This window comes from Eumetopias jubatus, unplaced genomic scaffold (genome assembly GCF_037043125.1).
Source record: "Eumetopias jubatus isolate StellerSeaLion01/CBP00866 unplaced genomic scaffold, mEumJub1_p1.0 scaffold_12, whole genome shotgun sequence".
Taxonomy (NCBI): Eukaryota; Metazoa; Chordata; class Mammalia; order Carnivora; family Otariidae; genus Eumetopias; species Eumetopias jubatus.
In genome coordinates, this window is record NW_028274818.1 from 112021585 (window position 1) to 112035242 (window position 13658).

Consider the following 13658-nt stretch of genomic DNA (forward strand, 5'->3'; position numbering starts at 1 on the left):
CCCACTCTGGAAAGGACCTGAAGACTGGAGGACAGGCCTTCTGCAGCGGGGGGCTTGAGGAGAGGGCCACATCCACCGGGCAGCGGGGGCTCAGACGAGGTCCGGAGTCAAAACCCGAGCACAAATAGCTACAATCCAAAGGGATGTCAGAGACGCAGAGATCCTCCATGAGGAGTGAGGCCATCAAGCCCCACATCGGGTACCCCGCGTCTGAGGACCTCCCCAGGAAGACGAACCTGCATAATGTCTGGCTTTGAAAATCTTCACAGCTTATCTTGGGGAGCTTTGAAAATTAAGGGGACATCACTCTGGGAGAGCTGGAGGCTCCCCTCTTACAGCGCCGGCGTGGAGCGTCAGCCCATCCGAGACCTAGCATGGGGGCAGCAGTTTGGAGAATCATTGTCTAACATAGCGTGTGTGCTGGAGGGCAAGGATCGGCAGGGGCTTTCTCTGGGAACAGAATGCCCGGTCCTCAGCACTTTCCTGCCCTCCTTCTGAAGTTACCCTGGTGTTTGCAGAAGCCAATTCTCACGCTTTCCATCTGACTTGCTAGCACTCCACACCCTGCTGGTCCCCTGTGGACCCACCTCCCCAACACTCCCACCCCAGCAGGTGCCCCTACAAAGTGAATCAGGCCCCACCATTCCTGGTGGGCACTTTGGCTGGGACCAGCAGTCCTGTAAAGAGACTCCTGTCCAGGGAGGATGGGAGCCAATGCGACCCAGCAGCCCACACACAACAGCTGGGGCTGGGCCTCTTGGCTCACTGTGCTGGGAGCGGGGGTCCTGTATCTGATCTGGCAATCCCACCCAGCAAACCCGGCACCTACGGCCAGGCCTCCCAGCAGCCGCACTGGTACCAGCAGGCCCCCAGTTATGGAGGCCGGTCACTGCCAACAGTCGGCCCGAGGGCAAGCCCTGTCCCTCAGCACTCCTGCAGCACTCATGACAGGGGACACAGGGTCTGGTGACCAGGGTGACAGTGCTGCCTAGCCCCATGGGACACTTTCTGTATAAGACCAGGAGACACAGCCGACCTTATGCACAGAAACAAACACCATATCAGACAAAATGAGGAGACCGAGAAAATGGGGTGTGAGGCTCAAAGCAATGAGGATCTAATTTGATTTTGTCCAGGTAGTTAATGAATTGCCCTAACATAACTTACTGAATAATCCTTTCATCAGTGATTTCAAATCTATAGTCTTATGAAATGTGGGTTTATTTCTGGACTTGCTTTTCTGTGCCATGATCTGTGGTATCTGCTAAATTCCAAGGCTGTCCCTATTCCAACCAGAGCCTCTAAATTCTCAGAAATAGACTTGGCGTTGCCTCAGAGATTTGTGTTTGTGGTCTCGTCTCTTACACTAGACTGCGGGTTCCTTGAGGGCAGGGGATCTTATTCTTTCCGGCACCTGAGCAAGTACGGTGCCAGGGAGGAAGGAAGGGCATAGAAGCATCAAGAGAAGTGGGCACGCTCCAGCACAGAGTGGTCAGATTTAGCAAAAATTGGACTGGTTTTCCAGCCACGGTAGATGACATAAACAAGTAATTTTTGTTTAACTATGTCCCCTACAATATTTGGAACATAGCCTAAAAAAGTCATTTGTTACCTGGCTGAGATTCTAAGCAGGGGTCCTGTATTTTATCTGTGATAAAAAGTGCCCCAGTGGGCACTCATGCATCTGGTAAACCGGGCCATTTCCCTGTTGTTACTCTGCACTTGCTCCTTAAAGAAACTATTAACGGGTACACGAGAGACACAAGCCTATACACTCAGTCCAAATGGTTCCTCGTTTGTGCCAGGCGCCATACCAACTGAAGGGTTATAATGATGGGCAAAATCCAGCCTGGCCCTCGCTTCATGGAGTTTGCCATTTAGTGGGATAGAGGGCCACGAATCACATGATCAAGCTCATTTATTGGAAAAGTATAAGGTGGTACAAGAATGCATTGCAGTGGACTGAATATGGTGGGGTGGGTACTCAACCCCCAAACAAGGGGTAATTGAGTCAGAGCTCATTATGTATCTAGGAGAGAGAATTCCAGGAAAGAGAACAGTATGTGCAAAGGTCCTGAGGTGGGAGGGCCCAGGTGGGAGGATCTGAGGTGAGTGAGGGAGTAAGCGAGAGGGGGCTGTAAAGGCAGGCCGGGGCCCGATCCTATGGGCCCACAGTGAGTTGGGGCAAGTGCAGGTCTTAGCAAGGCATGACTTAATGCTGCTGCGTTTCTGGAGCTGGCTATGGCCACAATACCAGATTGGATGGTTGGAAGGGGCCGGTGTGGATGGTACCAGGCATCTCTGGGAGGGCGGACAGTGGCCTCACAGGCAATGGAGGGGGAAAAGTAGGCTGCACTGCCCTCAGGCACGGTGGAACCACGGTGGAAGGCAGGCAAGGGGAGAGGCATCAATGAGCCCCTGGCACAGCAAGGGCAGACCTCCACCATTCCTGGGGAGGGGGTGTTAACCTACGGTGAGAAGGGGGAGCCTGACCTAGGGTGGGAAGTGTCAGGGAGCCCAGGAGAAGGCGTGCACACAGGAGGGCTGTTGCCAAGATGGCAGAGCCAGGGAGACCCTCGTGCATCCAGCTGCAGAGCTGGGGCAGAGGGGACGCACGCGTCTCCCAGCCTCCCCTCCATGAGCCTCATGGAGATCCTGCAGGTAGGCGGCATTAGCCCCGCCCCCCTTTCAGGGGGGCAACTGCAGTTCAGAGCCTTTCCCAGATGGCAGAGCTGGTACAGGGCAGAGTCAGGATTCGAACTCACATCTGTTGAGCTACTAAGGCCACACTCTGTCCTGTGTGTCAGGAGCCCCCTCCTGTCCCCTGACCCTCACAGTGATGACATAACAAGGTCCAAGAGTTAAGATGGAGAGCTCCAATTTCAGCAAGGGAGGAGAGTGGGTAGGTGGGAAGGCTAATTCTCATTTCCTGCAGTTCTGCAAGGTGATCCGCCCGGGAACCTGCACGGCTGGGCCAAGTTAGGGCACCCAGAGTGGACACGGCCACCCTGGCCACATGCTGTGGTCAGTAGAGGAGCTTGAAAATGCTGGGCACCTGCCTGTCCGCCCACTTGTGCTTCCCCCAAGGGGGCTCCCACATGCAGTCAGGTAACGACCCACTGGGACATCAGCTGCTCTCAGGCTGGAGTATCTGAGAAAGGCCTCCCCCCAACCCCACCCCACTGCACTGCCCAGGATCCCAGCTAATCTGAGTTTTGAACTAAGATCTTTAAAGGCCCAAGACCCCTAAAAATTATTGTCTACCCCCAGCTCTGAAATACAGCTGACCTTCGAACACTGTGGGGGTCAGTGAGGCTGACCCCACATGAAGCCACAGATCTGCATAAAACTTTGACCCCCCAAAAAAAACATGGCTACTGATAGCCTACTGTGGACCAGAAGCCGTACCAGCAACATAAACTGTCGATTAGCCCATATTTTGTATGTTGCATATATTACATACTAAGTTCTTACAATAAAATAAACTAGAGAAAAGGAAAGGTTAATAAGAAAATCACAAGGAAGACAAAATGCATTCATAGTATCATACTGTATTCACCAGGGAAAATTTCCACCTATCAGTGGACCCACAGAGTTCAGGCCCGAGTTGCTCAAGGCTCAAGTATAACTGAAAATAAAACAAGACTAACATGGCACGACTGGGTGGCTCAATCTGAGTGTCTGCCTTCAGCTCAGGTCATGATCCCAGGGTCCTGATATTGAGCCCCGCGTCGGGCGCCAAGCTCGGTGGGAAGCCTGCTTCTCCCTCTCCCACTCCCCCGCTTGTGTTTCCCCTCTACACAGTGCTCTGGCCTTAGCTGAGTTCCCACGGTTGTACCTCATTCTCCCTGAGGGAGACCCTGTATGCATTAAACACCCAACTCCCCATGATTTCTCTGGAGAAGGGGCTATCCAAGTCCTTTGTCTATTTTAAAATTAGGTGGTCTTTTTGTTGAGGAGTTGTAAAAGCTCTTTACATATTCTGGACAACAGTCTCTTACTAGATACATAATGTACAAATATTTCCTTCTGGGGGCTGTCTTTTCACTTTCAGGATAGTCACTTCTAATGTACAAAGATTTGTAATTTTTTTTTACATCTTTTTAAGAGCGAGGGAGAGAGAGTGTGTGAGCGGTCGGGGGCAGAGGGAGAGGGAGAGAGACTCACCTGCAGGCCCTACACTCAGCGTGGAGCCTGACATGGGGCTTGATATCATGATCCTGAGATCATGATCTGAGCCAAAATTAAGTTAGGTGCTTAACTGACTGAGCTACCCAGGCGTGCTGAAAAGATTTGTAATTTTGAGGATATGATTTTTTCTTTCTTTTCTAATGCTTTGGTGTCAGAGCTAAAAGCATTGCTAAATCCAAGATTATGAAGATTTATCCCCATTTATTTCTTCTAGAGTTTATAATTTTACCTCTTACATTTAAACCTTTACTTATTTTGAGCTAACGTTTCTATGTGGAATGAGGTAGGGTCCAGTTTCATTCCTCTGCACATGGATAACCAATTGTCCCCCAATGTAATGTTGTCCACCCTTGTCAAAATTCAGTGGACCATAGAAGAATGGGTTTATTTCTGGTCTCAGTTAAATCCCACTGATCTGTATGCATACATTTTGAAAAGGGTATGCATAAAAATAAAAATTGTTATTTTATATATTTATTTAAAATTTTTTAAATTTAAATTCAATGAATTAACATGTAATATATTATTTGCTCCAGGGTGAATGCATACCTTTACGACAGTATCACAACTTTTTCTTGACTGTTGCTTTGTATGAGATTTGAACTTTGGAAGTATGACCTTTCACCTTTGATTTTCTTTTTCAAGATTGTTCTGGCTAACTTGTGGTCCCTTGAAATTCCATATGACTGTTAGGATTAGCTTGTGCATTTCTTCCCAAAGGCCTTTGTGAATTTTCTTGGGAACACATTGAATTTCCACATCGCCTTGTGTTCTACTGCCATCTTATCAATAGCATGTCTTTTCATCACCATGGGGTGTCTTCAGAATTATTTAGGTTTCCCTTACTTTCTTTCAGCAATGTTTTGTAACATTCAATGTACAAGATGTGCACCTTGATTACATCTATACCTAAATATTTGCTTAATGTTGATGTTCCCTAAAATGGAATTGTTTTCTTAAATTCCTTTTCGGATGATTCATTGCTAGTGTATACAAATAAGAGAGATTTTTGTGTATTGATATTTTGTCCTGTAACTGTGCTGAATTAGGTAACTGGCTCTAATCATTTTTTGTTGATTCTTTTGGAAGCTCTATATAAGATGATGTCATCCCTGGTCTCTGAATAGACAGAGTTCTAGTGTTTCCTTTCACATGTGGATGCCTTCTTTCTTGGCTTATCATTCTGGGTAGAACTTTCAGTACAAAACTGAGCAACAGGTGAAAACCAGCATCCCGTCCTTGTTCCTGATTTCAGAGTAGAGCTGTCCATCTTCAGACTTAAGCATGGTGTTTGCTAGAGTTTTAATGAGAAAATTACTCCTTATTCCTGCTTTCATGAGTATTTATATCAGCAACAGACATTGGACTTTGGTTAGAACATTTTCTACATCAATTAATATGACCACATGTTTTTATTTAAAAATTCATTGTGCTGTATAACATTGCTTGTTTCACTCTATTGAATAACCTTTGAGGTGTTTGTGCAGAGCCACTTGCTTAGGGTGCACAGTCTATTTATGAGCTCTTGGTTTTGCAATTCTTCTGATCTAGCTTCTTACATCTATATTAAGAAAGGTACAGGAATGCATTTTGCTGATTTGTGGGTTTGGTAATAGTGGATAGGGTTAGGGTTAGGAGTTAGGGATTAGGGTGAGGCTTAGGGTCACCCTGTCCTCTGCTGCACAGAGCCCATTCTCCTCTGGTAACTAGAGTGATATTTTCGGAACATAACCTTTGGGCCTTTCTGTGGTATGCTCCCCTCATGCCCGTCCTCTCCAGCCTCATCTCTTCCACCACAGCCACCCTTCTGTGGGCCACCCAAGTGTGTGGTCATCCCACATGTGCCCTGGCCCTGACTACAAGCCTTTGCTTTTGCTGTGCCCTCTGCCAGGATCACTCTTCCTTCCCCTTGCTTCATATCTGACATCTTCCCCCATTGGCTGGGTCTGGACTTGCCCTCTGGTGACCTGACACATGTCTGCTGGTTGAGTGTGGTTATCCCCTATTTCAATGTAGTGCCCGCCTTCCCAGTGTGAGTGATTTACAAACCTTCCTGGTATGGGGCACGCCCAGGGAAGTAGCCTTAGTGCCTATGCAAAAACATCAGTTTCAGAGGGGCTCACCACACTTGATAATGGGGGAACTGCTGTCCTCACAGGGCGGAGCAGGTAGTACCCTTAAAGGGGGACCAGCCATGGGACGTGGTTGGATAAGACTTTAAACCCTTGGGGGCCAGGGAGATGTAGACCTGGACCTGGAAGCTTACACCCTTGGATTCAAGCCTGGGGCCTAAGCAAGCCCCCTCTTCTTCTTGGTGTTGACTTTTGCCTTCCCTGTCCACAGGCTGGACCTGATTCCTGATGTGGCAGAGTTTGAGGGTGACCCCTCCTAGGAATACCAGTGGCTTACTGAGCACCTTGTCAGCAGGATGCCCAGCAGTCTTCCAGGGAGGAGCCTACAGGAAGTGGAGACAGGTCTGTGGGGGCCAGCGGCAGCCCACTCAAAGCAAAATGGGACAGGTGGTAGGCCCTGCTGATTCTAGCCCCTCTGTAAGACAAAGAAATGAGGGCTGTGCCCAAAGGTGCTTCCTTCCTGGAAGGTGGGGATGGGATCTGCAGGGGGGCGGCCAGTGGAGGGCACCTGCAGGGTTTGCCCAGGAGCTCAGCACAGGGGAAGTTTTCCAGGCTCCAGCATGCTGACTGTGGGGCTGCATGGGTTTCCAGCCTCCGAAGCCTCAGGCTGCCCTTTGGAAGACAGGCTGCTGATGGCCCCCATCTCTGGGAACAGACATTAGGGAGGTCCTGCTGGCAGATTCCCTCAGGAAGGTCAGGAGGTGGATGTTCCTTAAAGGAGCCCAGGGCCTTCCCCCATGAAGAAGTTGCACACGTCCAAGGCCCCCAACTCTGGTGTCCTGCTGCCAGCCTCTGGCAGTGACCCTCTTCCTGCCCTGTCCACTCCCCCTGTGGATGCGTGGTCTTCCTGGAGCTGTTCCTGCAGATAGCAGAGAAACACTACATGGTGGGGCATGGGGTCACCTACTAGGTTTTCACCAATCAGCCAGCTGCCGGGCCCCGAGTCCCCTTCCAGGTAAGCCGGAGGGTGGTGGTCCTCATGGAGGACACAGGGTCACTTACTACATCTTCACCGACCAGCTGGTTGCTGTGCCCCGTGGGCCACTCTGGGAGGGCCAGAGGATGGTGGTTGTCGAGGTCCGCGGCATCCTGCTCTGGCAGGATGTGTCCATGTGGCACATAGCGATGATCAGACGCTTCCGCGAGCAGCGCTTCCTCTGTGACGTGGAAGACCTGGTGTGCGTGCACGTGGATGCGGGAATGAAGTTCTGGGAACATGTGGGCATGGAGATCCTGTCTCCCCTCTTTGGTACCGCACACCTCGGTTTCTACTGGGCAGCCCATGAGGACTTTAGCTATGAGCGCAGGCCACAGTCCCAACCCACATCCCCAGGTACCAGGGCAACTTTTACTACATGGGGGCCTTTTTTGGGGAACTGGTGGTGGAGTTTCCCCGAATGACCTCGGCCTGTCACCGGGCGATGGTCGTCAACTGGCCAATGGAATTGAGGCTGTGTGGCCCGATAAGAGCCACCTGAACAGGTACCTGCTGGGACGCAGGCCCACCAAGGTGCTGTCCCCGGAGGACCTGTGGGACCCATGGCTGCTGGGCTGGCCCCCCCATCATTCCCCGGGTCATGAAAAAGCTGAGAACCATGGCTGTGCCCCAGAATCAACAGGGCACCCAGAACTCATGAGGGGCTGTCCCTGGAGGAGCTGTGGGACCTGCGGTATTGGGCTGTCCCCTGAAGGACCTGTGAGACCCGCAGCTGATGGGCTGGCCCCTGTCATGGAGAAGCTGAGATTTGTAGCTGTGCCCAAGAATCCCCAGGATATCTGGACGTCACGAGGGGCTGCCCCCATCTCCATCAGGGGGTGCTGCCTTGAGCAGAGCGGTCAGAGCAGATTCCTACTTCTGTTCCCTTCAGGGAAACTGTGGAGCCCAGCACTGCTTGCACGGGCACACCAGCGCCCTAACCAGCCCTGCGCACAGGAGGCCTGCCTGGGGCACAAGGTCCTCTCTTTGCGGTCACTACATTTTGATCATTCCCGGGTCCTTTGCAGCTCAGAACGGCTCCAGTTTTATATCGGATGTTTTTCTGTGTCAATGCTAAGCAACCATCTTAAAAGAACAATTGAGGGAAAAGGTTTTCTCCATGGTTCTAAACAGACATCTCCTGTTGGGGCTGGGAGCAGCCCTGTAGCAGCCATGGAGCCAGAACGGGTGCTGACCGGGTCTTCCCTCCCAGTCCTTACACCTCACCGTGGCCATGGGGCTTCAGGGTCAGGGGTGCGCCGAGCCACCTCCCAGACCCCCAGTGCCCTCACCACCAGAGGCCTTGGCCGTGGCCACTAGCTCGGCCTCCAGGAGCGTGGAGCCCTCTGGGCTATATAAGGTTCCTGACTTGGTTTTAAATGACTATTTCTGTGCTGGTGTTTATGAAATGTGGGCATTCGCTCTGTCTGGATGCGCATCACCTTGGGATTGCTCAGTGCCCACCAGTGGGTTTGCACCTGTGCACTTTCTCTGGACCAGCTGCCTGCCCTGTGTCTTAGCAAGCACTTACTAAGCTCAGTCACCCAACAAGCGGCAGAGTATGAGAGCGAGAACTAAGATACAGGCTCCCTGCTCCTGGGCCCTCCAGGGACTCGTGATGGCCCTGACTTCATGACTCATTTCTTTTGTATTGTGGTATAATGGACATACAGCTGATACCATGAAGCGTGTATCAGTGACAATAAGTATATTCCCTGTTCTACACCGTCTACCTCCATCCATCAGCACAATGTTTTCATCATCCCAAACTGAACCTCTACCCACGAGACCATAACCCCCATTCCCCTTCCCCAGCCCCGGCACCCAGCAGCTTCTTCCACCTCTGTGAAAGGGAATACTCACAATCCCTCACAAGTGGGGTCGTCCGGTGTCGGTCCTTTAGGGACTGGCTTATTTCACATGGCATAATGGCCTCCAGGTCTGTCCCTATGAGCCTGAACCTGACCCACTTTCCCCCCATAAGTGTGGCTCAGCCCTCTCCTGTCTGAGCCGAACATCCTCAGTCCCCTCTGCTCCCTTCACCTTCCTCCTCAGACTGAAGATGATCCCAGCCATTCTGCAGCTTTGAAGATCTATTCAGTCTGGATGCCAGGCACATACCCCGGGAGCCTCGGGCCTTACCTATACCCCATCTGTCCACGTCAGGTGCCCGCCATCCTCCCCCAGGTGACCACCTGCACCTCACACAGGTGTCCCCATCTCAGGAGAGGGAAACACCAAGTCCAGACCCTTGGAGTCCTCTGGGACTTCTTGCTTGTTACCAACTCTCCCAGCAGTGAAGTGGCTACTGGAAGACATTCAATGTCCAAAACATTTAAAGGCATACATCAGTCTCTGCTGCCTAAGGCAATGGATAACAGTTGGGGCAATAGAAACCAAGCAGAATCACCAGAAAAAAGGCTGAGGAATGAAGAGCTTTAGGGAAGAAATGTCTGGAAGCCTGACTGCCTCTCCCTGACCTTCAGGTGCTCCTCAGTTACTCCTGTGCCTCTGGTATCTTCCTGGAACCCTGACATGGCTGTTTTCAGACAGCTCGTCCAGCAGTACCCTCAGTTTCTGGGAGGCGGATTTGCTGGAATCCGCAGTGTGTTCTGCTGCCCCACCAGGATCTCTTTATGAAGGTGCATTGTCCGGGCCATCTGAGGAGCCAAGACTGTAGGTCTGTGACCTATAGGGATTCTGAGCAGACCTGGTGGGTTGGGAGGGCTGCAAGGTCCAGAGGCAGGTTTCCAGAGACCCGACTCGGGTCCCCGGTATCCTACCGGTTTTGAATCAAAGCCCTGAGATCTTTAAATGCCAGCAATATTACAGCATGGGCCAGAAAAGCAAATGTCCCTGTGCACCCAAACCCACCTAAACTATTGGCCATTTCTTGTCACTTGAGCTGAGGTCAAAGGATTGGGAGTCGGGGCTTGAGGAGGGTCCTGGGCCAGACTTTGTATCTGGGGGACAAAGGCCATCCAGACAAGCTCGTGCTGAGCCTGAGGAGGGGGTCTGTGTGGAGAACCCAGATGCAGGCACCGCTGTCCACGGAGGTCCCCTCAGCCTGCCCGAGTGCACCTGCTGCTGGGGGAGAGCCAGCCCCCTCCTCTTTGCCTGAGGGCTCTCTCCTGCACCAGGTGCCTCCTCTCCTGCCAGCCATTGCCATCCTGCAGCCTGGGAGGGTGGCTACCCTGAGTTCCTCTTGCTGCTGGGGGAGCACTTGCCCCCGCCTCTCTGCCTCAGGGTTCTCTCTTGCATCAGGTGCACCTCCTCTCCTGTCAGTCACTGTCAGCCTGCAGCCTCGGAGGGTGGCTACCCTGACACCCTCCAGCCCTGGGGACAGAGCTGCTGTGGGTGAGATGTGGTCTCCCAGCAGGCCTGTGCACCAGGTCCCCACAGTGCTCCCTCTCCTCCTGCAGGCTCACTGTGCCACATACCCCCTCAGTCTCCCTGGGCCCAAGTCTTGCTCTATTCGCGGACCATCCTTGACCCAGGCTCCACACGCTGGGACTGGGAGCAGGTCGTCTGGACCTTCTGGACTCTCGCTTCCGTGCCCGTGACATGGGCATAGTCTGACCTCACAGACTGCTCAGAGGAGACCCAGCGCAGGAAGAGGCAGGCCACTGCAAGAGAGATGGCTAGTGACCCCAGAAGGAGGACACAGTCCTTGCAAAAAGCACCGGGCTCACAGGACCCAGTGTGGGATGTGGGTGTCAGACCAGGGAGCACAGGGAGTCCTGGAAGGGGTGGCCCTGGCGGGGAAGTCATTGAAGGGTCCCAGAAGAGGCAAAGACAAGGAAGATGACAGGATAGAGCTTCCCAAGGAGGTTGATGAAAGGATCAGAGAATTGCAGAGACCCTTGGAAAACTCAGAGGCCCTGGAGATGTTGGCTGAAACACAGTCATTTGGTCCAAAAAGTTGGGTCACAACACCCCAGTCGACACTGGAGGATTTACTCTTTGTTGGTTCTAGGAATCAGTAGGTACCTGCCAGGAGAACTCACATTGCATGAAGTCTAGGATATACTTACTTTTCATTACTTTTCAGGACTAGATTTTTCTAGAGGAAGTGCTAAGCATGGGTCTTCCATTCTTTGCATTGTGCAACTGGCCTCTGTTTTCAGGAGCTGATTCTTGGTGCTCATCACCACTGCTAACCCTGAGGACGGCCCCCGTCACCTCCCACAGTGGACATGACCATGTGGGTTGGGGGGTGCTCACTGATGAAGCCCCAGTGCTCAGTACACAGCAGGGACCCCAGATCCTCTGCTGAATGAGGGTGGAAGGAGGGAGGGTTGGAGGGAGGGAGGGAGGGGGAGGGAGGGTTGGAGGTGGGGAATGAATGGGGGAGAGAAGGAATGAGGGAAGGAGTAAATCCACAGAAGCTGGGTCCATAAATCAGGAGTCCTGATTTGGGGTGAGGTCCGAGGGCATCACAGCCTGGGCCCTGGATGGTGGCTCAGGGCACGTCCATCTGTCCTCCCAGTGCTGACCTTCCTTCTCCTTGGACCCGCTGTCATCCTGGATCCTCTCCCCCTCCTCCTCAAACAATTCCCAATGTTCCCAGGGGCAGGGTGGCAGGAGGGGTGGGTCTCAGGAGGGGCTTCCCGGATCCTGTGCCCCGGATGACACCGGGACAGTAGCTGCAGAGCATTCTGTCATGAGAACTGGGACCGTGGATCCCATCCATCTCCTTGGGCATTAGTGTTGTTCCATTCCCTGCTCTCTCCAGCACCGCTGTGATGAACACTCCTGACAATACGTGTGTGAAAAACCGAGTCAGAGTTTCCGGGGCTGAGTCCGAGGCTGAGGATGGGTGCACCTGTGGCCTGGGATGGATGCTGCTCACTGTTCTCCCAGACAGGGGTGCCTGACACCATTCTCTCCAGGGGACCTCTACTTCCTCAGGTTCTCCCCAGGGCTGCTGGTGCCCAGACCAGACACCTGCCAGTCTGAGGGTGACCAGCGCTGCCTCCAAAGGGTTTCCTTTGCCAGAGTCCTTCCCCAGGAGCTCCCGCATCTCTGACACATTTTCCCTTCGTGCCTATCCTTCCGCCTTGGACTTGCTTGTGTTTGGTCTCCGTCCCTGTGGAACCCAGTGACTGGGAGCGTGGTTTGGACCAGAGTCAGGTGAAACCTTTCTCTGCCTTTGGGTTGTGAGCAATGCTTTTGCCCTTTGTGGTGTGTCTTCCAGCTTTCTGCATTTCCCTGGTTTCTGTGTGGGTCTCAGAAGGAACCAGCCCTGTCCTGTCTGGGGTCAGGCTGTGGGGTCCCAGCAGGACCAAGGGTCTCGGCCCTGAGTTTGTGCCCATAATTCCTAAAGTGGCCTCTTTGATTACATCTGATGTGTAATCCTTCGGGGATTTCAATATCAAATAAGGGAAATTTTATGACAAATAAACACAGAAGAAAAGGAGTCCCCTTTGAAGTTAGGGGGGCAGACACAAAGGCCCCTATTGTGTGATTCCAATACCAGAAACATCAGGAATAGGTAAAGGAACAGAGAGAGAAAGCAGCTTAAGGGTTGCCGGGGTCTGAGCTGGGGGAGAAAAGGGCAGGGAGGGCTTCTGGTTCGGGGACTCCTTTGGGGAATGAGATATTCTGTGGCAATGTTCTGGGGTGTGGTGGCACAGCGTTGGGCATGTACTTAATGCTCATGATGTGTTCAATTGAAAAGAAGAAATTTTATTTAAAACAAATAATAAACAGTATATAGGACATGGAAGGATAAAATAACAGTTAAAATGTACCAGAGAGAAGTAACACAGGGGGAGGGGATGAAACAATCGGGCGGGGTCTCGGGTTCCGGCGATGGAACTAAGGGTGATTGTACAAGGTGCTCTCCCTGCAGGGCTGTGGACTCTGGATGTGGCAGTGGGAGCCCTGCAGCAGCAGGAGTAGGGGCAGGGCTCAGGATAGGGGCAGGGACAGGGGCAGGGACAGAGGTAAGAGCAGGTGCAGAGGGAGGGGCAAGGGGAGGGACAGGGTCAGCAGTAGTGGCAGGTACAGGATCCAGGACAGGAGCAGGGAAAGGATATGGGTCAGGGGCAGGAACAGGAGCCCTGGCAGGGGCAGGGGAAGGGGCAGCGGCTCTGGCAGGAGTATGGACAGGGACAGGAGCAAGGGTAGGATCTGGGTCAGGAACAGTGGCTCTGGCAGGGCAGGAGTAGGAACAGGGGCAGGGGCAGGAACAAGAGCACAGGCAGGGGCAGGGGCTGGGGCAGAGGCAGAGGCAGGGGTAAGGGAAGGGGCAGGAACTGGGTCAAGATCTGGTTCCGAGGCAGGGGCAGGGGCTGGGGTGGGGCAAGGGGGAGTGGCAGGAACTGTAGCAGGGGCAGGGGCAGGGGCTGGCGCAG

General features: G+C 52.7%; 1 pseudogene; it reads left to right on the top strand.

The window, feature by feature from the left end:
- Positions 1-7158: 7158 nt before the first annotated feature.
- Positions 7159-13203, top strand: LOC148162906 (histo-blood group ABO system transferase-like; annotated as a pseudogene).
- The last annotated feature ends 455 nt before the right edge of the window (positions 13204-13658 follow it).